Raw genomic sequence first — 27,781 nt, 5'->3', positions numbered from 1 at the left:
CACTGTGAAAGACAATGTCAATAGAATAAAAAACAATCCATAGACTGTGAGGAAATATTTGCAAATGTTACATCTAATAAAGTACTATTACTCCAAATATACAAAGAACTCTTAAAACTCAATAAGTAAGCAAATAACCAAATTAAGAAATGGCCCAGAAAACTTAATGGACATTTCATCAAAGAAGATATAGGCAGGGCAAATATGTATATGAGAAATATGCTCCATATCACAAGTCATCATGCTAATGCAAATTAAAACACGAATGAGATACCTCTATACACGTATTAGAATGGCCAAAATCTGGAATTTTAAGGACAGCAAATACTAGTGGGGATGTAGAACAATAGGAACTCTTATTCAATACGGGTGGGACTGCAAAATGGTATAGCCACTTTGGAAGACAGTTTGCAGATTTCTTACAAAACTAAGTATATTCTCACCATATGATCCAGCAATTGCACTACTTGGAATTTACCCAAAGGAGTTGAAAACTTATGTCCACATAGAAATCTGCATAGGAATGTTTATAACTACTTTTCCATAACTGCCATAATGCAGCCACAACCAAGATATCCCTCAGTTAAACAAACTGTTGTACATCCAGACAATGGAATATTATTTGGCATGAAAAAGGAATGAACTATGAAGTTGTAAAAAGACATGGAGGGAACTTAAATGAATATTACTAAGTGAAAGAAAGCGATCTGAAAAGGTGACATAATTCCAATATATGGCATTCTGGAAAAGGCAAAACTATGGAGAAAACACAAAGATCAGTGGTTGCCAGAGGTTGGGCAGGAGCACAGAGGATTTTTAGGGCAGTGAAAATACTCTGTATAATATTACAGTGGTCAATATATGTTATACATTTGTTCAAACTCATAGAATACACACCAAGAGTGAAGTCTAAGGTAAACTATGGACTTTGAGTGACTATGACATGTCAATGTAAGGTTTATCAGTTGTAACAAGTGTTCCACCCAGTGGGGGTTTTGATAATGGCAGAGGCTATGCATGTGGAGGCTGGGGGTAAAAGGGAAATCTCTGTGTCACCCTTTCAATATGCTGTGAACCTAAAACTGCTCTAAAAAGTCTTTAAAAAATAATATTATTTCTTTAAGACTGATTTCAAATGCCTCTTCCATTCACTTGAATTATAAGTGGTCCATCCCTTCTTTCACCATATAAAATTCTATTTATATTTCTATGTATTTTGTTTATTCTTACAATGTTGTATAATGTATTTATGTATGTTATATAAATGTTTATGATAATTTCATTATGCTTATAAATTACAATGAACTCTTTCAGTGGCTTTTAATATCCTTTATGTCAGGACCTAGAAAAATATGTGCCTTAAATATGCCTTATATTTAGGATCCATTCTGTATTATTTAACCTTCCATTCCAGAAAAAAATGAGCACCAATGAAATTGTAAATGTACAATATTAAAAAAATCTATTTATCTCCCAATTTTATTGGCATTAAGAAATAAAGGTATCTATATATATAAAACCCTAATATGCAAATAGACCAAACGGTGGAACAACTGAACAATCGGTCGCTACGACGTGCGCTGACCACCAGTGGGTGCGCAGAACATGGCGGGCATCGGCAGCAGGCGGCAGAGTGCGGAACATGAAGGGCATTGGCTGCAGCAGGACAGTGGAGCAGGTGAGCGGAGGTGCCAGACCAACACAGGGTGCCAGTCGCTGTCATTGGGGTGAGCCTCTGGTGATTACGGAAAATTCTTTGCTCCCACATGCCATGGTCCCGCCAGGCGCTCACACCTGCTGTTGGCATCAGCCCCACGCACACCCACTGCTGACACTGGAGCCATAGTGCAGCTCGCACCCTCTGCCAGTGCCCAGCGCCAGCCCCAATCATTCGGTGCTGTCTGTGGGTGCAAGCAGTGGCTGCTGGCCCTGATTGCCCCTCAGGGCTTCTCCACCTTCCCCTGCTCCTGAGGGGCGATCAGGGCAGCAGCTGCCACTTGCACCCACTGACAACGCCAGCCCCAATTGCTCTGTGCCATCAGAGGGTGCGAGTGGGGCCAGTGTCGTCAGCATGTGGGAATGACAGTGGGAGTGGGGCTGCCAGCAGACAGGGGGCCAGGGGCTGTGGCAGGAGGGGCCAGGTGGGGGCACAGAGGATGGGGTGAGACCCGCCCCCATGTCCACCAAGACTCACAGCCCACAGTTACTTGCAAGGTGCAGGAATTCGTGCACTGGGCCCCTAGTAATTTAATTAAGCAAAAATGCTTTGTGTACCAGTACTTCAAATATTGAAGCCTATAGACTTACTCTTCATCATACAAACTTTCCATGCTTAACTATCCAGTTAACCTCACCATTAAATGTAAAAGAAAAAGCATAATGACCACATTTCTGAGTACTTACTATGTTAGTTTTTGTTCAAAGCATTTTAGCTGATTTACATATATTCAAAAGTTGCTGTTGGTTTAATTTACATTTAAATATGAAAATGTATCTGTTTTTATGTCATTATAATTTTCCAGTTTCCAATCATCCTACATAGCTTAAACCCCTCTTTTTACTGAGTATTTTTAAAATTTCTATCTTTAAATCAACATTGGGGTTTAGAACCAGATCAGGATTTAAACCTCTGTTTTTAAGTTACTAAATATATTTCTTTGAACTTCAGTTTCCCCATCTTTGAAAATAGAACACCGATATCTTACTTCAAATGATCTTTTGAGGACTGAATGGATAAATCCATACAAAAGCCCTAGAAGAGGGTAAGTCTAATAGGCACAGTGAGCAACATCATCAACTAACACCCTCACCTCTGACCGGGCACCTACTTGCTCTGTTTGTCATGGTGGCTGCTGTTAATTCCTCTTCCTAAAATATGTTTGACATCTACTTTACTTCCTGTTTGATTGAGATCATTTATTTTCTATTTTCTATTCTAAAATAACTATAATGAACAAATTATTTTAAAAAAATAAAACCTCAAAAGCTCTATTCTCTGTATAAAATGTATTCCAGAAAATGTATAGCTTTGGTATATTATTGTTATAATGTCATTATTGTATGTTTGACATATTCTGTATGCTGTTTTCTTTTTGTTGATATCAATTAAATAAGCTCAATGATACTTCTACTTTAGGTCAAATGACTTCTGTTATTCAGAGATATCTGAACACCTGTTGGTGACACAGCTTTAAAAATATCTTTTTTGTCCTTTCAAAATATAGAATATTAAAATGTCAGCTTTATTACTTTGTGTTCCCTGACACAATATTTTCTTTGACCAAAAGAAATTCTGAAAAGTGAATTTATCATATGAGTGAATCTCAATGAAATATTTTGCTTTCACATGGATTAGAATGTGTCTTAACTCCCAAAATATGACATTAACTCTAATACATCCAGTCCAGCCTGGTAATCTGAATTCAGCTCAGATATTAAGCTCTTAGAGGTTAACCCAGTTGTATTGATTAGAATATGAAATAAGACTCCATTACATTCCAGCACACAAGTTTGTCTTACTATCTCCAGAGGTTTGTTAGGTGATAATGTTAGTGAAATTGCACACATTTAACTATGGATATAGCTGGAAAGCAAATCAATGACATTTATTAATCAAAATATAAGAGTACACACAAAGCCAAGATAAAAGCTGAGTGCATTTTGAATTGCCAATAGTAGGTCAGTTGATTGCCCTCCCACCCCACCCCCAATTTCAAAGCTTATCTTCCACATGCACATGTATAATAATTTATCAGTTTTATACTTCTAGAAGCATATCATAGATCAAATATTCTCTCAAATAAATAAGATTTAAAATGAGTTGAAACAAATAGAGCTCTCTAAGAATGTTTAAGTTTTTGTTTCAATTTGAGAGAATAGAGAGTTGTGTTCTTGTAATCACTGAAGGTATGCGTGTAGACATAAGAATATCAAACATTTTGTAGATTAAAATTAAAATATATAAAATTAAATTTTGGAGAAACCACCAAAAATAAATCAAATAAAAAAGCGGCATGGGAGAAAAGAACAAAAAAATACAAAACATATTAGTATAATATAAGCAAGAAATAATTTTCTTCTTTTAAGAGGAAATCAGAATAGAAGGCATAATTAATTAAAATTACTATATAAGTCTTTAGAAGCAGTCTTTTATTTGTTTCTTTTCTGCTTTTTCCCTTTTCCTCTTTATTATTATATGTCTTATTTTCTAAGGTACTATATTATATAACTATGTTTGAAAACTTTAAGAACATCACATGGTTAATATTTGACATCCTTAAAGAATTCTTTATATCTTGTTTAAGGAATAATAGAATAGATGCAAGAAAAAATATTTATGGACATAGATGACTTATTTTTAGAAGAGCATCATAGAAATGAAGAATACTTTGCCTATAACTCAAAATGAAGGGGTGAGAGCAATTAGAATAATTATGACCCCACAACTCAAGAAAACACCTACAAACTAAACAAATACAAAGAACATTAAATTATTTAGAACAGAAACACCAATAGAACAAAACAGATGCAATTTATCTTTTTAAAAGATTCATGGAAAGCTTAACCTGGCCCATGTGAATAAAGCCAAGTAAAGTACAATTTATAACCTAATCCCATGACACTGTGTCAAGTTGCAAGCAGGTATCCATAGCTAGATGTGAAGAAGCAAAATATGCAGAGAGTGAAAGGAGCTTCAGATGAATTGCTAAGACCAGGAGACTATCTTCATAGCCGGGTTAAGAGCAAGGCAGAATCCAGCGGGGTCTGGCTAGGTTTACCTTAGTTCACTACTACCAGTTTATGCAGGCCTGGAAACAGGTAGAATCCCATCCCTGTCACACATAGAACACACTATAGGATTATATCCATTAATTATGAGGAATGAATAATTATCACAATCACAAACACCAACATTGACTACACTTGCTGATTTCATATTATTGTCAATTGTTCAAATGATGAATTTATTGTTTATAATAATTCATTATAATTATAATTAATTTTTATATTATGTTGAAGGAAAATAATTTATTTTGAGAGTTTCTGATATTTGACACTTCTGATCATTAAATGAAGATCCTACTAGCATTTTGTTACTGCTGTTCAGCTTTTATAGTTTTATTTTGTTTTTAGTTTTGGTGTTTCTTTATTTGTATAGCTGCCAATGCCCAGATACTTTATTCCTCCTAGAGTAAAATAAGGGTGAACTGTAAATGCTCTCAGAATGAATTCCACTTTGAACACTAGGTTTGAGTCTTCTCTGCTTAAAATTTGCTAATGCCATGAAAAGCAATTTGATTTGCTGTAAAAGGACATGCTAAGGAAAAGTCTTATCTCACATTACTAAAATAACGTACAATGGCTCTGACTATAAAGAACAAAACTAATCCAGTTGGAAATTAAACATACTCTCATCTCCAAAATGCTAAAAACAAACAAACAAATGAACAAAAATCACAGAGAAACAAATAGCTTTTGTCCAGCCAATGTGGCTCAGTGGCCGAGTGTCAACCTATAAACCAGGAGGTCAGTTTGATTCCCAGTCACAGCACGTGCCCAGATTGCAGGCTCGATCTCCAGTAAGAGGCTAATGATTCTCTCTCATCATTGATGCATCTCTCTCTCTCCCTCTTCCTTCCTCTCTGAAGTCAATTAAAATATATTTTAAAAAAACAACTTTCTTTCCATTAGTTCCACAAATAATAGATTATTGGGGGGTTAGATACATAGAATTGGAGAAATATCCCTCTTTGCTAAAATTACTTGAGTGCAAGATAAAGCACTTTGTATCCATGAAATAAAATTCCTCATGAGAGCAGATGCATGTTTGAATAATTTCAGTTCTCAAAGTGAGGACAGTGGTTAAAAAACAAAGTATTTTCTGTGGTTTTCAGATTGGCACCTCTTTTGTAAAGCTGCAGAATGGGGCTCAGGATGACAATGAGCTAGAGTTACAATGGAGAAGCAGTCTTCTTTTTTAAAAAGTACCTGATTTGATAACTTTTAGTTAGAAACCTTTCCTCACTCTCAGAAGGAACCTCCAGTCTTGGAAACATCAATCATGGTTGAGACTATTAAAAAAGAGATACAAAGAAAAGACTCTAAACATAATGTGTGAGGTTTTTTTTGTTCCCAAAATTCATTTTGCCTCTAAAGAGAGTGTTGGTTCCATTGCATTGTCCTTGGTGTTTTGCTCTAATCAGCTATAAATGGCAAAATTCATTGCTATCTTTAGTTTACTTAGAACCCATGAACAGATGTGAACAAATATGCTTATAACCATACGTATTTTTGAAGAGAGGGGTTAGAGGACAGCGTGAAGAAGAAATATAAAGGAAACGATATAATAGAGCCCTGGGTGGCCGCGCCTGGATCTTCTGGGACATTGACTGGAGCGCTGTTTCCTGACAGACAGTAGGTCTCAGCAGTCCTCCTCATTAGGACATTTTAAAAAAAGAAAACTGAAATCACACAGAGCCAAGGCAGCCGCATTAGGGTGAGACTGGGCAGTGCTCAGGATCTGGTGCCACAAGGATAACAAATATATAGAAAACCTAGCACTCACATCTGACAAATCCAGGCTCAGATGTCCTATTGCCACCTCTGTGGAGAGGGCCCGGGGCTAATGCAAGGCACTGTTATATGCATTTGCCAGAGCAAACCATGGTAGGTAAGTGGCATGAGTAATGAGCACAAGGCAGTGGGCTGCAGACACCTGGAAAGGCAAAAGGAGTCCAGCGCTAATCTTGAAGGAAATGTCAGCTACTAGGAATTTCAACACCAGTTGAAGAGTTTCAACTTTAACAAGACCGAAACCCCATCTCAACTGCTGTCATCCTGGCTAACTCTTGAATGGATCAAATCCTCTTGTTGTGCCTCAATACCATTTGAGTTCCTTCTAAAATGCTACTTAAATGTCTTAACTTATAATGAGACAAATGAGGGAGGAAATGTGTTTGGAATCAGAAGAAAAAATAAAAGCTCAGTTGGTTTCGTGAATTCTTCCAACTGTACAGGAATATTTGAGGATAAATTGGGACTTTCAGGGCCCCATGTGGTAGGAATGTAAAGCAGTATTTTAATTGGGAAGGGAAAATGTCAACTGTTTTTTCTGTTATGTAGGCTCAGTGTAAGCGCAGTGACTTCAATGCTTCTGAAAGTGACATGTGCCTCCATTTGCAACTGGATATATTATATTTTCTCTTTGAAATTCTCTTCAATCAGTCTCCAGCCTTGAATAGCAGCAGTCCTTATTGTGTCAACAGACATGATCCTTTTATGATCTGAGAAAGCTGCAGCGACAAATGCATTGCCACTTGAAATTTAACCCACACATACAGCGCTGCATTGTCAGAGGGCAAGGCTAATCTGTACAACATTTACATCCCGTGCTGCCTTGGCCTCACTTTTAAAGGCATGACTGAACTTCTTTTTCAGATGAGAGGACATAAAAAGGTTGGGCAGTGAAGTTTTCAAACCCATATAATTTTTTTTATTTCTCTTTTTTTTTAAATATATTTTATTGATTTTTTTTTACATAGAGGAAGAGAGAGGGATAGAGAGTTAGAAACATCGATGAGAGAGAAACATCGATCAGCTGCCTCCTGCACACTCCCTACTGGGTATGTGCCCGCAACCAAGGTACATGCCCTTGACTGGACTCGAACCTGGGACCCTTGAGTCCGCAAGCTGACGCTCTATCCACTGAGCCAAACCGGTTAGTTTTTTTTATTTCTCTTTATTGTGCAAAATATTGCAGATGTCCCTTTTGTTTGTTGGTTTTTTTCCATTGACCCCCTCTACCCCCTCCACCTGACCTTCCCAGGCCTTCACCACTCTATTATCTGTGTCCATGGGCTATGCATATAAAACCATATAATTTTTGCTCTACATTAGTGATTATATAAGCCATTAATTTTTAATGAGAAGTCAAGTTAGTATTAAGTCTTCTAATTATAGTGAGTTGCTAATATTTAATCTGGGTTAAACAATCCCAAAATAACATAGATCTAGTTAATGGAATGCTAGAGAGAAATAGAGAAAAAATATATAAAAATTATTGTATTCTTGCTTCATAAATTTTAGAAATATATTTACATCTTGAGATTTCAAACAGCTGGCAAGTGCTTTTAGTCAGCCTTCTATTGTGTCTTATAAATGAGCCAATAAGTAAGTGGAAATTCTGCATAGAGATTATATGTCTATCAAAATAGAAAAGAGTACAATGTTAAAACAAATAAAACCACAGATAAGATTTCTTTGTGAAAATAAGTCATTTTTGGATAAGAAACACCGCATGATGAGTAGTTAAGTCTTATATAAAAAATAGATTGCTTTATATAACAGGTTTCTTCAAGGAGACCAAAAACAGTATCAAGAAGTATTGCAATAATTCTATAAGTACCATTTTAAAGTATTAGTATTTCAGTTTTGAAGATAGGACTTAACAATTCTGGGATTGACGACATTTAAGAATAGAATGAGGATAACACTATTAGTCAATGAAGATGTATCAAATACATATTGACCAAATTTGCTAAATAGGAATGTTAATAAACTTTACCAATGACTGACAATCCTGTTTTAATCTAATTATTATAGTGGTCTATGACATAATATGAGCTTCCCCATGTTCTCTCCTTAATGTTAGCCAACTTTTCCTCCCTGTGATAGATTCACTACATGATGTGACCCTACCAGCTGTCCACACACTTGAAGAGATTTCATTATTTCACCTGGACCTCCTTATAAAAAAATTAAAAAACAAAACTAATTCAGGATGCTATATCATATTATTGCCAAAATGATAATATGTTCTGATCAACAAAACATCTAGTCTATAGAGTCTCCCTCATCAAACCATGGATTTCCTTTCATTGTTCTTTAAAGTGAGTGTGTGATCCTTCTTATTTACAGCTGCATAGTATTCCATTGTGTAAAGAAGGATCTCTTACCCTTTGAGACAGCATGAAGGTACCTGGAGAGTATTATGCTAAGTGAAATAAGCCCGTCAGAGAAAGACCAATATCACATGATCTCACTTGTATGTGGAATCTAATGAATAAAATAAGCTGATGAACAAAATAGATCCAGAGACATAGAAACATGAAACAGACTGACCGATCTCAGAGGGAAAGGAGGCAGGAAGAGATCAACCAAAGAATTTGTATGCATAACCCATGGTCACAGGCAACAGTGCAGTGAAGGCCTGAGGAAGGCACAGGAGCGGGGTGGAGGGGGTCCCGATCATTAATGTGTTGTCTGTTGAAAAATATCATAAAAGTGTACAATGCTTTCCCTCATTTCAGTTAACAATGCTTACAATAAAGTATTAAAATGCCGATCAAGTTAAAAATATAAATGAAACTATTCTTCCATAGAATTTTTATAACATTACAATTAAATTTTAAAAAGAGTGATGCTAGACCCTATGTTGTGGCTTTAGTATTATGGCAATTGTTTGTAGCTCTTTAATCAATGGGAAATCATGACAAAGAGGTTTGGATCTAGCTAGGATAAGACAGCAAAGCAAATCACTATCAAGGTTGATAATATTAAAATGGAAACCAAGAGTAAGAGCAGCCCTGGCTGGTGTGGCTCAGATGGTTGGGTGTAGTCCCATGCTCTGAAAGGTTGTTGGTTTGATTCCTGGGCAGGGCACATGCCCGAGTTGTGGGCTTGATCCTTGGTAGAAGGCATGCAGAAGGCAGCCAATCCATATTCTTCTCTTACATCAATGTTTTTTTTCTCTCTCCCTCTCCCTTCCTTTCTCTCTAAAAAAAATCACTAAAAATATTTTTTAAAAATAATAACAGAAAGCAGTAAGAGCAAAACAATATATATAATCCCGGAAAATAAACCAAAGAAGAACAATACCTCTGCAAATTAGCTGCTAAACAGCAATGGTTGAGCCCCATAGTCATGATTCTTCAAAATTCCACTGTACAATACTTCTTTAAGTTATTCTTTTTAAATTTCTTCCCCAAAGTTTAACTTTTCCAAATGAACACACAAAAGACTCACAAGAATCAAATAAGGAAAATTGTCTCTTTTCTCAAAGCAGTGGGCCATCTAAATACAGAGTAGTTTCATAATCTAGTTTTGTTTTGTGTTTTACATAATGTAGCCAATGTTTCTCTAATTTGCTCCCTACAATCAAGCTGGCAAATGTGCCAAGTAACTATTGTTTGCAAAGATTTCCAAGTTGGGTATTTAACAATGGGGACAGGCTCCACGTAACAAAATTTTTGTTCTCCCAAGGTACACTGAACTTCCTCAAAAACAGACCAAAATGCTGAGAATTTTATTTTTAATTTTATTCTGCCAACAGAAGAAACACTTTGCATTCCGATCGGAACTGCCAGTCAAACACTGACAGACCAGCACTTCCCAGGCAGTGTTAATGTGTTGTCACTAGCATTTGAATGGAGCCAGATGAGAGCTCTGTAGGAGGAGGCTCTCCTTAGCTGGCTTCTGTCAGGTTGGCTGTGATGATGGAGCAAGGCCAGGTGGTTGCTCCCAGGAAGGTGAGGGAAAGTGTGTCTTCTCCTGCCCCCTCTGATAACATGCACTATCCAAAATGCAGCCCCAGCCATTCAGAAAAGAAAATGTATCTGATTATCGGCTGCAAAGTGTTAGGACTCTATGCTGAAGGCAGAAAGGCAAATTACAGGGACCCAAGTCAACCCCAGATCTGCCAGTTTTTCACATCTAAACGATGTCAATCTTAGAAATGATACGTTTTTGAATTCCAATCCTTAAAATTGCTTAAAATTGCATCAGGGTTCCAAGAACAACTTACTCCCATAAGGTAAAACTTTCTCTATAGTCACATGAAATGTGAGTTTCTTGCTTATTCACTTGGATTTCATAACCAGAACATCCTGACTTTCCTCATAACCTTTCCCAGGCTCTGGGTTCCATCACCTTTTTCCAATCTCCTTGATTCCTAAAGTTAACTTGATATTTTCTTTTGGTTTCTATTGGTATGTTTCCCCACAAGCCACCTGTTTTTCATCTTATTTCTTCTCAATCAGGACTTTGCCACATGCACATGCCTCCTTTCTACATCACATATTCATATTTTCTGACCTTCTGTCATTTTATAATTGATTTTGGTTCACCTGCACTCCCCCACTGGGAGACAGTATAGAATAGAGTTGGATGAGAAATCCTTGCATCCCTGAGTGAAAAATGGATCCTAGACATCTGTCAGAAAGAATATTTCTTAACTTATAACTTAAGGGTATAAAGCAGTAAGTCACTCCAGCTGTAATAGACAACTTCATTGTATAAATATAAAATACACTAGAAATTAGACATTCAAAATATCTCCTATACTCCTAGAAAGCAGCCCACCCTTCTAGTCAAGGACTAGAAGTCTCTAAAGACATTTTTATAAGTGGTAACAATGAATAATTTAGTTTAACACTATTACTATTTATTGGAAGATTGAAGAGCTCTTGAAAAACACCTTCCTTTACGTGAATGCCACTGAAGCTAAATTATAAAACTACTAAAACTTCAAGAGCATTCTCTGACATTCACTCCAACAGCCCATAAGAATCACCATGACAACACATCTTCTCCTTACCTCATCCTAGGAAAACCAGACATGTGAAAGAGCAAAAATGCAACCCAGGACTCTTTCTGGAAAGTAGGTGTCCAGATAATTCACATATTCATTCATAAATATCCCAATGAAATCTTGCCTTAAGAACATATGTTCAGAATAAGGAAGTCTTAACCCAGAACTTAAATAATGTTTACAGACTAATAATAATGTAAAAGCAACCCACCCACTGTCAAGGACTAGAAGTTTGTTTGTTTTCTATTTTTAAAGTCAACTATGGGACAATAAAAGGGAAGATATAGACAGAATGCCCATGTTAAAAATTTAATCATGTAAAAGTGAAAGTCTGACTCCAAAAAAAGGATTATATTATATACATAGGAAGAAAGAGTACACCAAAGTGTATATGTTTGAATATATTTTTCTTATAAAACAGGTAGTTGACATATATGTCTTAAGATATATGTTCAAAGATCAGAAGCAGAAATCAAGGCCTAAGTATATTTTTACCATGGTCACAAAATTCAGCAGAAGAAAAAAATAGAATCTTAAAACAATACCATAGAAAATAAACACTGAGAGGAGTAGAGAATAAAGGGTAGCAAAGGTGAACTAAGTCTTTATCTTTCTTATAATACCAGTAAATAGCTTGACAAATGAAGAATTCTAGATATAAAAAGTAGTGCCTGGAGTTTACACCAAAAACAAGCCTCATACAAACAACCAAAAGAGATTGCCTTTCTATACCGCATCCAAGGGTCTGGAGAGGTGGGATCAGATCTTCTTTTCTTTCCCTTTCCAGGCAGTTTTCCTAAAGTAAAACTTCACAACAAATTAAAAAGTAAAACTTAAACACTATTTTAAATGACACCACCACCATCACCAATTAACCTGGGGACTCAATTATTATTTCTGGGTTCCGTGATGCTGTCCAATGTGCTAACACTGAACAGCAGCTGTTGGTTTAACAAATGAACCATTACCTCAAAAACATTGCTGTTGTTACTGGCAGGATATTAAACTCCTCACCATCGCTGGAGATAAGCAAATTCCCTGACGTTAGCGGGAACATAATAGCTCTTTACCAGATATCCATAGAGAGTTCATCATGACTGAGCAAAGACACTGAGCGGTCAAGTAAATCTGAGCATAGACTGAAGGGATGTTAGAAAAGGATGTAATGAGTTCGAAGATCCTCACGTTCATCATGAACATATTCTGAAGTTGGATGTCAAACTGCCTTTTCTTAGGAACTAAGGATTTTCCCACCTATCCTCTAGTCAACAGTAAAGCTATAACTGTAGGGCTGGCCTTTGTTTGAAATCTTAACTGCCTGAATCTCCAGATGTTTTATTCAACTCTGTTTTCACTTTGCCATTTTTCTACAAAGTTGAGTTTTTAAGTTTTATCATCTGAAACCCCCCAAGGCAACTAGAGTCCAATTTCTTTCATTTTCTTTTTTAATTTGTCTTTAATTAGAAACTCACAAAGTGCAGTACACTATTTAAAAAAAATACACACACACACACACACACACACACACACAACAGGCTTCCTTTTTTTGGACTACTTTGTAGACTGTCCCTGAGACTATAGCTATTGTCTGAGGCTATTGATTGACTTGGCTGTTAAGGCATGGAATTGGCACTTCCTGTGCAGAAGGTCCCTGATGAATACAGACTCTATTAGGCAAGGATAGCATAACATGACTCACAGTCTTCTGTCAACCCTATTGAATTCCAAGCTCTGTCTCAGAGCTGGCTTACTTGCTCTCAACTTAAATTCTCTGGTGGTTCTTTCCCCCCAGTTAGTTTTGAGCTACCATACACTATAAATAAAACCCGCTCCTCGACCCGTGAGTGTTGCCTTCAATCCTGAGTTAAAAAAGAAAATAATAACTGAACTATCATAATTGAACAATCAGATGCCAATGTGGGACTCTTTAACATTATATTGATTTACAAACAACATACTTTTTGACTTTGTAAGCCTATGATACTCCTACATTTATGAGGCACCAACCCTTTTATGGTAACATTCTATGACCTAAGGTACTATGATAAGTTTTACTTTCTTTTCTTGTCTTTATGCCTCTCTTACTCTGGAAAGATAATTTCCAAGTGGAATTTTAGGTCTTGTACCCAAATATATTTCTTTGATCACCCAATTATTAGCACCCCAGTCCCAGGCCTCCATGCACTCTTCTCCCAGAGTGATGAATAAAAAGACACATGTTGGAGGCCAGGGGAGGCAGCCACTGTGTCATATAACTGGCTTGAATCTTGGTCAAGTGCTATGGCTGAATAGCCGTGAGTAAACTATTTCTATTTTCTGAGCTTTGGTTTCCTCATTGAAAATATGCTTAATGTTTGTAAAGCCATTTGGGTCCAATATTTAAAAACAAAATTCCCACTAAATTTTGAAAATTTGTTCGACTATTTATTGATGTCACTCACAAATACCAAGGGAAGACTCAATTCACAGGACGGATCAAAATTTATGAAGTCATCTTTCCCTGTCTTTTAACGTCTCCAATACTTGCAATTGTCTTCCTTCTTTTAAAACTCTGCAGAAGTACCTCTAAAATCAGCCCACACTGTTATTTGTCTCTTTTTATCTCCTCTCACCTTTTGGATATTTTCATTTTCTATTCCAAAAACTCAGTGAAGATTCTAACCTCACAGAACCAGCGTAGAAATTCCCTTCAATATAAGTGCATAGTAGACACTTCTTTCCTTAGTATCAAGGACTAATTACAGATAAACTTGCACTCCTAGCCTCCATCACCACCGAGCTTCTCTTTCTCGGCCCCTGAGGCAGTCTTCTTCAGAGCACAGGTTGTGCAGTCTTTGAATCCAGGAAAACACCCTAAAGCCAAATCCTGCAGTCACTGACCCATGGCCTCCAGGCTGATCATAGCTGTTCTATTTCAGGAGGAAACCCTCTTCATAACTCCAGGCCTATTTTCTATCTGTCCTTGGTCTTAAATTCCTAGTATCACTGTTGGTTTCCAAGTGTATCTCCTTAGAGTAGAGTCTCCATCAGAGGAATAGGGCTTTAAGCCATAAATCAATGCTGGCACGCCTTTTTCCCTTTTTCCTCCATTCTGATTAGTTTCTTGGTTCTTAAGATAGCCTATATCTCAGGATATAAGATTAAAAAGCTAATTTCCAATCTGCAGTTATCTAAGAGAACTCCCTGGGCTGTCCTAATTCATTCAATACTAAATTTTTAAAAAAGTAATCCATACAGTAATACAATGCCAAATAGTAGATTATCACCCTGGAACACTATTTTAACCTCGGAGTAGTAGTTTTCTTCCAGCTTTGGTGAAGTGTTCCCAGGATAAACACAGATAACTAGTCATCTGGAAATTTCCGTGAATTTTCAGCACTGTAAAACAATGTAATTTCACTCTAAATCTAAGATCTAGGGTAATGCTTTACACCAAACAAACAAAAAACCCTCCTAGGTCTGCCACTTTACATTCCAACACAGAAAACTCAGCTGGCTCAAGGCACTATCGCATCGTGCCTACATACCCAAAAAATAATGTGGAAGCAACTTAAATATTCACTACAGTTTCCCTGTAATTCCAAAAGACGAATCTCTATGTAACCCAACTAATCAAGCACAGTGTCTCATAGGCCTTTTGCATCTCTCTTCAGCACGCTTTCTCCCGGATCTGGACGGGAGGAAGGTCTCTCGATCTCAAGCATTCTCCTTTTCTCTGTTTATCTGTCTCTCTTTCTCTCTGTGTATCTGTATCTTTCACATTTAGATCTGCCTGGAAGGCTTTTTCTTTCTTCTTCCTTAACTCTCAAAAGCTCTTACCAAACCAGTCCATTCCTTTCTCTATTCTCCTCCCTTATAACTACTAGATATACTCATTTCCTTCTCTGATCTTCTTGTGTAAACCAGCCAAGCATATGTCAGTGATTCCTGAATACCCCTCATGCATAGACCTGACTCCGGACAGCAGAGATCTTTCTCCTCAAAAAGGTGAGAGTGAAAAATTCTTAATAGTCTTATATTCATATGGTTCCTATTATAGAAACAGCAATGCCATCCTAGGGGGATGATTTGAAGCTAAACGAAATGACATATTTACACAAACTCCTGACACAGGTTTTTAAGAATTGTTGTTTAAAGAAATGAAAAATAGTAATATGGGAAGCAGGACGCAGTTTGGCCAGAATCCTGTATCCCTCTGGAAGCAGCCCCTCAGTCTCCCTCTCCATCCCCACTTAGCAGCCTGAAGAAAGAAGGGAAATAGAGAAAAGAGGATAACGAGTGGCAGAAAATGATTAGTGGTTTGATTGAGGACTGAGCAACTGGTGTGGAGAGGAACACAGCGTGGCTTAGTGTGTCTGCTGCTTCATAAGCCGAGCTGCGCTTCTGCCAGGTGGCGAGGAGGGCAGAGGCAGCCACAGCGCTCCACACCAGCTGCTCGGCTTCCTTCCACTCAACCCTGGGGGAGTCTGGGCAGTTAGGGCAGCCACCAGGGAGCAGCAGCAGATGGCGACCATGCTCCGAGGTGTACATACTCTTGAATGGTGAGGGCTCCCGTCACAAAAAAGCAGCTATCTTTTATGTGCCAATAAATATAACCTACTAAAAGGCTGCAAGATGGCACATTCATGGAAAATTAGCATTTTTGAGTTTGGTCTTTAATTTAGTTCTTTAATTTTAGCAGTCTTTTATTTTATACTAGAGGCCCGGTACACAAAATTCATGCACGGAGAGGGGGTTCCCTCAGCCCAGCCTGCACCCACTCCAATTGGGGACCCCTCGGGGGATGTCCAACTGCCGGTTTAGGCCCGATCCCTGTGATCAGCTCTAAACTGGCAGCCGGACACCCCTCTCACAATCTGGGACCACTGGCTCCAAACCACTCACCTGCTTGCCTGCCTGATTGCCCCTAACCCCTCTGCCTGCCTGCCTGATCACCCTTAACTGCCTCTGCCTGCCTGATCGCCCCTAACTGCCCTCCCCTGCCGGCCTGATCTCACTCCCAACTGTCTTCCCCTGCAGACCTGATCTCACCCCCAACTGCCCTCCTCTCCAGGTCAATTTGGTTCTGATTGGTCAGTTTCTATGCCAGTCAGTGTCTCTGGGCCTATCAATGGGACCTGATCAGAAAGGCGGGCCTGATCCACAGCCCCCTAGGCAGTCAGTGCTGGGTCGGGGGCACAGAGGCCCCAGTCAGTGCTGGGTTGCAGCAACCCAGCGCTGACTTCCGGTCTGGTCAAGCCTTTGATTGTAAAGGTCGTTACAACTCTGGCTCTTTATTATATAGATATCAGATACAGGAAAACTATTAAACTTAGAGAAAATAGTTTTGAAAAACATATTTTCTCTCCCCATCTGGCATTACCCTTATGAAGTAGAGAAGAAATGATCACGTGACAAACCTACAAGGGAATATTTTAGCTTCAACTATATTTACTGAGCACCTACTCTGTGTGCCAATTATAGTACGAGCATTTTCCATGGGCATCATCTTATGTGAGGTAGGTATAAAAAGTTCTTATTCTAAGTAAGGGGGAAATATTCTGCCTCTTACACACATAAACACACAAAGAAACAAAAATCAGAGAAAACAATTGAATATTAGTTTAATTCTGTTGAAATGCATGCAAGTTCAATTCTGACTAAATTCATATTTATCTCAAAATATGTCAAAAAGTCTCTTGCTTTCACATCTACTTAAGCTCTACTTCTTCCTGCTTTTTCATTTATAACCATTTACCAACATCCTCTTGATTCTGTTTCTTCAGCGTTCCTGAAAATATGCACACAGGTGTCGAATACATATGCAGGTGAATTTCATCTGTTTCCACCAGCTAAGTGAACTTAAATAAGAAACTTACTGTGAATCTGTTTTTCTTCTATAAAAGGGCCATTCTATAGCCATCTAACTCACAGTATTATGATCAAGATTCAATGAGTTAATAATGTAAAATTTAATTTAGGTGGAAAAAATTCAACTTAGGGAACATTTATTAAAGGGAGTTTCAAAAAACATTAGTTCCACAGCAATGTGATTCAATCAAAAGGGATTCATGGTTATATCAGTTTATTAAACAGGACATCTAAAGCTCACTTCTCAGTCAGCCATGATGTACACTAATATATTTTAAGGCTCTGCAAAGTCTTGTAAGAAACAAAACAAACCAAAAAGTTGGCCTAGTGCCCTAGATGGTTTGGCTCAGTGGATAGAGCATCAGCCTGTGGACTGAAGGTTCCCAGGTTTGATTCCAGTCAAGGGCACATGCCCAGGTTGTGGGCTCGATCCCCAGTGGGGCCTATGCAGGAGGCAGCCAATCAATGATTCTCTTTCATCATTGATGTTTTTATCTCTTTCTCCCTCTCCCTTCCTCTCTGAAATCAATATATATATATGTAAAGTTGGCCTAGCACTCCTACACTTACTTGACCAGAGTGCCTTTGGGGGCATGTCTGGGGGCTTTTTAAAATCCTGCAGAACCAGTGTTCTGAGGAAGGCATTTGAGGAAAACTGACTTGGACAAGAACCAGTTATTATTTTAGAAGTTATTTTAGTCTCAGGTTTCCAACAGTTTTCAAAAACAATATTTTTGTAAAAGAGTCTACCTCCTAATGTTTAGAGCCATCACAGACTCTCAGAAAAATGAACCAAATTGTCCTGTGGGCAGCGGTGCCATAAGGGTGGTAGCATGGTGTTAACTTTCCAAGGCCAATTATTTAACAATCTCTTAAAATATATGAAAAATGCCTTTCTTTCATGTGATGCCCAGTAATTGCTTATCCAGACAGCAGCAGATGTGAAACTACATTTCAGGAGAAAAAGTTTAACATACAGATATGTGAATATCTGATAAAGGGTAGGAAGAACTGGGGGGAGACTCGGGAAATGGACGCGATCACTGCCGGAGTTCCAATACATCTACCTCCAAACTTCACGCTGCTTACCGCATGCAAGGTAAAAGGGCAATAAAGACATGTGAAGTGATTGCCTCAGTGTCACAAACTGGAGGCCACCAAATTTTAGATGGCACAGTGGGAAATTTGCAATAATTTTATTTCCCTTTTAATGGGAGCACAAGTCAGACTAGCTGACATTTATTGCTCAGATGTGGCCTGTTCTCATGACATCCCTTGATTCTTCATAAACACAGAACTTAGATCTCCTTTATCTGCATCAAATAAACTAGCATTTCTCAAATCATGTTAGTCATTTCTACTTAGCCCTATTTGAAGTCAGTCTATGTAACAGAATAAACTTAGCTTCCCTACCAGAGTCCTGTTTTTAAAAACGTATTATAAAAACATGCTGCTGTGAGAATAAAAGAAAACTACTGTCATAGTAAATTTTTAACATTTTTTTTTACATTTTATTAAAACAAAGGTAAGTAAAATAACCTGACATCATTAACCTCTTCCATTTTAGTGATATTTTTTTCAGAGGCTATAAACATAAGCAGTCATGTTTCTTTAAAATAAATACTCCAAATTAAAAATCAGATGCATTATCAATCACATAAGAAATAATTCTGAATTTTAAACAGCAGTGAGGTTTACCTGTAGCATCAGCTTTGTATAGATAAATAGTTGAGGCCTTAAACTTATTAGACAACTTTTAAAATCTAAATTTAAAAAAATAACTAAACAAATAGAAGAACACATTCTAACATAACTTTTACTATCTGAAGTATCCAAGAGGGTAATAAGAGATCTGAAAGAAATTCTACTGGATACCTGTACTGGAAATTGAAGCCACAACTATCCTATACTAGAGGTCTGGTTCACAAAAATTTGTGCACTCGGGGGGGTCCCTCAGCCCGGCCTGTGCCCTCTCGCAGTCTGGGACCCCTCAGGGGATGTCCACCTGCTGGCTTAGGCCCGCTCCCTGGGGGATTGGGCCTAAGCTGGCAGTCAGACATCCCTCTGTCAGCCCGGGAGCCCTCGGGAGATATCCACTTGCCAGCGGGGAGCAGACCTAAGCTGCAGTCAGAAATCCTTAGCACTGCTGAGGAGGCAGGAGAGGCTCCCGCCACCAATGCTGTGCTGGAAGCCTTCAGCCTGGCTTTGGCTGAGCAGAGCTCTCCCTGTGGGAGCGCACTGACCACCAGGGGGCAGCTCCTGCATTGAGCGTCTGCCCATTGGTGGTCAGTGTGTGTCATAGTGACCAGTCATTCCCAGTCGCTCTGCTGTTAGGGTCAATTTGCATATTACCCTTTTATTATATAGGATGGAGGCCTGGTGCATGTGTGGGGGCCAGCTGGTTTGCCCTGAAGGGGGTCCTGGATTAGGCTGGGGGTCCTGCTGGGGTGCCTGGCCAGCCTGGGTGAGGGGCTGAGGGCCGTTTTCAGGCTGGCCACACACCTTCAGGGAGGGGGGTCCTGCTGGGGTTCCTGGCCAGCCTGGGTGAGGGGCTGATGGCTGTTTGCAGGCTGGCCACAGCCCCTTCAGGGTGGGGGTCCCCACTGGGGTGCCTGGCTAGTCTGGGTGAGGGGCTGATGGCTGTTTGCAGACTGGCGAAGCCCCCAGCGCAGACCCTCACCCGATGAGGGTGTAGCCATCCTGGGTGAGGGGCTGATGGCTTTTTGCAGGCTGGCCACAGCCCCCAGCCACCCAAGCTCCCAATAGAGGCTGGCTGGAAGCAGGTATCTGGGATTTGTTTATCTCCTATAATTGAAACTTTGTTGCCTTGAGTGGAGCCCACAGCCGGCCAGGGCAGGCGGGACGTTGGCTTCCTCCATTGCTGGGGCAACCAAGCCTCCTGCTTGCTCCAGCTCCATGGCTGCCAACCGCCATCTTGGTTGGGTTAATTTGCATATAGTCGCTCTGATTGGCTGGTAGGCATGGCTTGTGAGTGTAGCGATGGTATGGTCAATTTGCATGTTTCTCTTTTATTAGATAAGATAATAAAAGGGTAATATGCAAATGGACTGCACAGCAGAACAACTACTTGCTATGACGTGCACTGGCCACTAGGGGGCAGATGCTCAATGCAAGAGATGCCCCCTGGTGGTCAGTGCTCTTCCACAGGAGGAATGCCGCTCAGCCAGAAGCCCCAAAGCCAGCCTCACATCTGGCTGGTGAGCGCAGCTGATGTGGCGGGAGTCTCTCCCACCTCTGCGGCAGCGCTAAGGATATCTAACTGATGGCTGTGATAGACCTGACCCCATGGCGAGAATGTGAAGGCTGGGCTGAGAGACCCCCCCCTCCAGAGCACAAATCTCGGGCACTGGGCCTCTAGTTAAGTAATAAAACACAAGTATGAGGATTAGTGAGAGCTCAGGTTAACGTGACCTCTCTTAACTTATGCATTCAAATCATCACAGAACTTCCTTAGGTCTATTGTTCAAGACCATTTATTCCTTAGCAACATGAAATCATACCCTATCAAATATTTTAAGGAGACTACTTTTTAAAAATTAGTTGATTATTTGATAAACTAACTTTAAGTACAAAATAATGAGTTGCCCATGTTTAAGGAATTTAATTCATAGTTGCCAAGCTTAAAGTATGTTCTTAAATAGGAGATGTATAAAGCATATGCCCATCTCAGTGTCCCTTGAGGTTCCCTTTAGAAAAATGTTATAAAGAGATTAGCCCCAAAGATTTTATAATGGCTTAACCTAGCAGTCATATTTGATTTTTAGAAACTAAAGAAATGGCCAAAATATGCCTGTACCAACAGAAGTGAGAGCTACAAAACTAAGCCAGATGAAAACCAATTACAGCAAAGCCTAGCAGAGCATTCAGACAACTTCAGAAGGATAGAGCAGGGACAACTTGGAGGAAGTTTTGAAAGCTCAGTAAGAGTTTTCTCTCAGTGCTGCAGACAACAATTGCAGTAGTGATAGAAAAGATGGAAAGGTTAAGCACAAAAGGAAAGAATGTAGGTCTATTTTCATAGACCCAGGTGGTATTACTTTTACATGAGAACCTTTTCTTTTGGGCACCTTTGCTGCATCTATACTAAGTGTACCCGAGCCAAGGTGTCACTCTATGACGTTCTGAGGGATCCAAGATACCTAGTGTAGCAAAAAAGTCTCCCTTTCTTATATTTTAACAATATACTATATTAAAGGGTTAAATTAACTTCTAAACTGTCTTATAAAAATCATTTAGCTCAGTTCTGAGACAAGACATTTCCCTTCCCTGCTGTTTCTTGCTACATGTAATTCAACAAATATATGCACTCATAGTAGCTCTATAGGTGTTTTTCAAAATGTGAATGGTTAAACAAATGTTGGTACATCCACACAATAGAATAATACTCAGCAATTAAAAGGAAGACAATAACTTGGATAAATTTTGAGGGAATAATACTGAGTGAAAAAGCCAACCCCAAAAGATTACATATAGTCTGATCATATTCTTGAAATGACAAGTTTATAGAAATAAAGAACATATTCGCTGTTGCCAGACACTGGGGGAGGCATGTGGGAGGGAAGTGAGTGTGGCTATGTAAGGGCTACATGAGGGGTCCCCGTGGTGATGGGAATGTTCTGTTTTCTGACTCCACTGGGGAATACATGGACCTACACAGGTAACAAAATTGCATGGAACTAAGTACACACAAACACACACACATAAATGAGTCAAAGGAAAACTGGGGGGATCTGAACAACATTGATGGGCTGCATGAATGTCAATTTCCTGGCTGTGATAGTACACTGCAGATTTTTTTCTGCCTACTTTATTTTTTCATGTTTAACATTAAATGCATTGGGGTAACATTGTTTAATAGCATTATATTAATTTCAAGTGCACAACTTTATAATACAACATCTGTACACGTTACTGTGTGCACACCGCCCGAAGCCTAGTCTCCTTCCATCACCTTATATCTGACCCTCTTTGCCCTCTCATCCTCCCTCCTTCCCTTTCCCCTCTGATAACCACCATTCTGTTGTCTGTCCCTATGAGTTTGTTTTATTTATTGCTTTTTATTTTCTATTCCACATATGCATGAAAACATAGAGTTCTTGTCCTTTTTCTTTTGACTTATTTCACTTAGCATAATACTTTTAAGACGCATCCATGTTGTCACAAATAGCAATATTTCATCTTTTCCGTGGCTGAGAAGTATTCCATTCTATATATGTACTACATCTTCTTTATCCAGTCATCTGTTGAAAGACACCTGGGATGGTTCTATGTCTTAGTTATTGTGAATAATGCTGCAAAGAACATAGGGGTGAATATATCTTTGTGAATAAATGTTTTCAAATTTTTCATATACATACCCAGAAGAGGGCTTGCTAGGTCCTATGGTAGCTCTATTCTTAATTTTTTTTTAGTAACCTCCAAGCTGTTTTTCATAGTGATTACACCAATTTGCATCCCCACCAGCAGTGTGTGAGGGTTCCATTTTCTCCACCCCCTCTCCAGAACTTATTATTTCTTGTCTTATTGATGATAGCCACTCTAACTGGTGTGATGTGGTATTACATTGTGATTGGAATTCCCCTTATAATTAGTGATGTTGAGCATATTTTCATGTATCTGTTGACAATCTGTATGTTTTCCTTGGAAAAGTGTCTATTTAGTTTTTAAATAAGTTATCATTAGGGGGGAAATGGGTAAAGAGAACATGGGTTCTTTCTTTCTTACTTCTTACAACTGCAAGTAAATCTACCATTATCTCAAAATAGTAAGTTTAATTAAAACTGATTTATAACAAAAGAATGAAATAGTAGAAACATTTAGTACTTTTCTGTGTCCTTGTTGTATCCTTGTGTTCTTGTTATATTCCTAGGTCATTTATTTATGGATTTAAAGAAATAATTTTATTTTATGTCTCAACTGCTGAGCTCCTGCACAACTGCACATTTCTGCAACTTCACTTGTAGATAAGAATTTGTAATGTCAGTAAAATGGTGTAAGACTTTGGAAAATTCCAGCTTCTAGCTCTATTTTCCTTTCTTAAATAGTGGGAGCTTTGAGGAAAGATGGCATGCTACATTTTTTATTCCATCAACAGACATGTTAACTTTATTCACTTTAGTTTCATGCTCTTATCAGCTACTGACCTCTACCTCTAGCTGGGGGCTACATATTTAATTCACATATAATACTTTTTAATATTCCTTGTAATTCTTTTGTCCATTGTGGATTTTACATAATGCTGATGTGTCTATTGAGCTTTTTAAAAATACCCTAAGATATAGGCTTCACATATATTATAGTAAACTTACCAGAAGGAAATGATTTTTTGCCAGTTATTCTTCTATTCGAGATTATAATCTCATGTTTCTAACCTTATTTTAATCTTACTTATTCTGCTCATAATGCTAAAATTGCACTTACTTTACTTCACCCAAGGTTAAAATAATGATTGGTATATCATTTATTATCACCTATAAGTTTATTTTCCCCACTAAAGTCCCCATCTTCCTTTGCCATTCTTTAACATTGGTATAAAGAGGCATTTTTTACTTTGTGTTATGTTCTTCTTTAAGTTCCACCTGTATCATTTTAATTATTAGTTATTGAAATAACTATGAAGCACTTGTGGCTTTTCCTATTTTTCATTAATAACCATAGATTATTTTAATGCCCTACTGATAATTTCCCTGATATAAATGCTCTACAAAATTACCCCAAGAGCCTGAAATAGATCCAGATAATTGAACCCAGCTTCTTAGTTCCTAATCAGATTAAATCATATTTTATATAGCATAACTTTGTATGTTCTTAAAATAGTAGCATGATTTTTTTCTTATTCTATTGAATGGCCTAGATGAATCTATATGTACATATATAGATGTATCTATATAATTATTGTTGATAAAATAATACTTTATTAAGTAAAATTTATTAACTTTCTTATTAATTCCATCACTTGTTTGTTTGGTTGGTTATCCTACCATGATAAATATATATACATAAGTCTTTTTAAATATTTTAGGGAAATAGGCACAAACCAAGTAGACGAATATATAAGGCAAAGAAAATCTGTCAATTAGGTAAAATAAGAAGGAAAATCATTCTTCTTTGTTGTTGTTTTTGTTAATCCTCACCTGAGGATATTTTTCCATTGATTTTTTTTTTTTTTTTTTTTTTTTTTTTTTTTTTTTTTTTTAGGGAGAGTAGAAGAGAGAGAGAAAGACAGAGAGAAACACTGATATAAGAGAAACATATCAATTGGTTGCCTCCTGCATGAGCCCCGACCAGGGCCCGGGCCAGGGAGGAGTCTGCAACCAAGGTACATGCCCTTGACCCTTCCTTTGGTCTGCAGGCCAGTGCTCTATCCACTGAGCCAAACAAGCTATGGCAAGAAATTCATTCTTAATCACAGCCTCGACTAAGTAATGAAACAATCTCTTCTCCAGCCAATCTACATTTTTGACAAAGATATTCCCTGGAGTTTAGAGCTGAGCATATCTCTACTGGAAATCTCACTGTACCCTAAAGAATACCAACGTGTGATCTCATAGTATTTGAGACCCTATAAAATTGAGTTTCAAGCAATCTTTCTTCATTCCCATGATGTCCTCTGCTCAGACCACTCAGGATCACCCTCATTCCTTAAGTAAATTGTGTGCTTTCCTTCCTCCATACAACAGCATAGGTAACAATCCTCATCTTTATCAATGAACTTCCAACTGGCATTATGAAGTCCTTGTGTAAGCAGGGTAGGCCTGCCACCCAATGGATATTACTTCTCAAAGGTAGACATCAGAAGCTGCTTGGCAACTACAAAATCCTACAGAGTATAGGAAGCTCTACAACAGCATAGGCAAAAACATGAATGGCATGAAACTTCTGAGTGTCGGACTTCTCCTATAAAGCCACCCAAATATTAGAATCTTCCCAACCTATCTCCTTGGGGATATTGAAAACCAGTTAAATCAAAATAGTTCCCCAGTTCTCCAGGCTCCAAACCAAGATAGAATATGTTTCCTTGGAAGTACCAATCCTATCTACACTAATAAAAGACAAAGATGCTAATTGACCGTACCTTCTCTATGCCCACCAGCCAATCAGAGCGAGTATATGCAAATTAACCCAACCACGATGGCAGTTAATTTGCATATACCAGCTGGGAGCAAAGACTGAAGACAACATGGAAGTGAAGCGCTGCAGAAGGGGGCAAAGTAGAGGCGGCAGAGACAGGAACAGAGCCAAGGCGGCGGAGGCGGGAGGCGGGAGGGAAACAAGCCGGGTGGCAAAGCAGGAGGGAAACCAGCAGGGCGGCACAGTGGGAGGGAAACCAGCTGGGTGGTGGCAGCAGAGCGGGAGGGAAACAGCCTGGCAGCGGAGCGGGGAGCGAAGCCCACTTTAGCGGGTTTCACTCCCTTCTCTGCTTCGCTCCAGCCGCAGGAAGCCCTATTCTTGCAGGAATCTTCCTGCAACGGGCCTCTAGTTAGCAATATAAATGCTAATAAAAATGGGCATTTAAAATTGACAAGAATAAAGTAACACAATTGGATGCATTAGGAGTTAATGACAGAGGCATATCCTTGGATTCTGCTCCTGAATATTGCTGCTAATCCAGGAGTGACACCTAGGACTGAATCTGAAATACCTTTAAACCATTCCAGCACCTAACACAGCAATGGCACAACAGAGTCACTTTTTTCCAGAATAAATGGATCCATAAATGGATGAATGGATGCTTTTTCCATGGCTTATATACTCTTCCAACCATCTCTGGCCACTGAAGTAATTTAAAATCCAGCTTGAAGTTCATCTGTCAAGAAACTTGATCCAGTCCCCCAAGTTGGAGGTAACTATTGTATCTTCCGAATTTTTTTCTTTAGACTGTACCTGTCTAATTATGCTTTTATTGCAATTAAATTCAGGTATAGAATTGACTTTAATATATTGCAAATTCTTTATATCTTATTGAGTCTTGTATTCCTCAAAGGTTTAGCATCCTGCCTGCCATGGAGCAGTCACTGAATAAGTAATGTGTGTACACGTAGTCCACTTTCTAATCAATAATCTTGAATCATTGCACCATATTCAGTCAGCATTTAGAAAATGGCATATTATTAATAACTTTTCAACAAATACTTATTGAACACCTACTCTGACTTGGCAAGAATGTAGTTAAAATTTAATAATTTTGACATTTGCTCAATGTGCCAAAAACATGAATTTACCAAATGCTTGTTTTCTCATAAACATTGATAGCAAAAATAACATTCCTGAAAACAATAAATTTTTATCTAATAGACAAATATATAGTTTTAACAATGAATCATCTTGTAACAAGGAAAGGGAGCAGAACAAAATATTTTCAGAATAGTGTATAAAGGCATTTATAATGGCATTTCAAGTTCTATTGGAAGGTAGTGAAAGATCTCAGGGAACTAACTTTACCTTCATGCTTTGTAGGAGAGGGAGCTCTTTACATGATGCTTGTCTCAACATGCACCAATGTTACTATAAAAGAACATTTTCAAATGCAGGCAACTTTGCAAATGGGAAAACAGAGGCAAAGAGAAAGTGCATGATTTCTAAGAGTCAAAGCAAACAAAATGTCAAATCTCCCTCAAGCACTGTTTCAACTCCTTTCAATTCTTTCCTACTTCAAGACTATTTCAATAATCTTCACTATAGAAAAACTGTTCCTCTATGAAATTAATAAATCTAATGATTTTGGTTAAAAACTTTTGATGTTTATCCAAAACAGTAAACATGAGAGGCAAATGAGGAGACTCAGAAATTCTGCCTTTCTGTATTCTGAGCAAGTTGAAGAAACATCAGTATAGTATGTATTTGAAGGGCCATCAATAGGTAAACAAATATATTCAATTAGAATATCATGTTATAAATACCATACTACAGGTACATAGGAAAGACAGGTAAATTCCATCAGAAATTTTGCTTGTTGTCGCCAATGAATTGGAATCCTGGAGTCCATTGGTTTGTCATACCAAAATAAACATTTGAGGACACAAGTATATGCACAGACATGCTTTCATGGTGCATGCACACCTTTTACAGTTACTACCGACTCAGAACATCAGGATAAAGGCAGGAAAGATTTTGCTACCCATTATAGGGGCTCCTTAGTAGCCTACTTATACAGGCAAAACAAAACAAAACAAAACTATTACTACCATATTTATTTAACAGTGAACGTGTGTCAGGCAATGTTCTAGGCTGTTTGTATGTGCAATTTCCTTTAATTATCCCAAGAACTCTATGAAGTAGTTATGATTGTTGCCAGGTAGGTGAAGAACCTGAGACTAAGAGAGG

General features: G+C 38.3%; 1 protein-coding gene across 3 annotated transcripts in view; it reads right to left on the bottom strand.

Moving 5' to 3' along the window:
• The window catches only part of GRM8 (glutamate metabotropic receptor 8), a 709,328-nt gene that overhangs the window by 85,426 nt on the left and 596,121 nt on the right, over nucleotides 1–27,781 (bottom strand). The gene's annotated exons all lie outside the window — the stretch shown is intronic.

Source organism: Myotis lucifugus, unplaced genomic scaffold, assembly GCF_000147115.1.
Source record: "Myotis lucifugus unplaced genomic scaffold, Myoluc2.0 scaffold_73, whole genome shotgun sequence".
Taxonomy (NCBI): domain Eukaryota; kingdom Metazoa; phylum Chordata; class Mammalia; order Chiroptera; family Vespertilionidae; genus Myotis; species Myotis lucifugus.
This window is presented reverse-complemented; position numbering and strand designations above follow the sequence as displayed.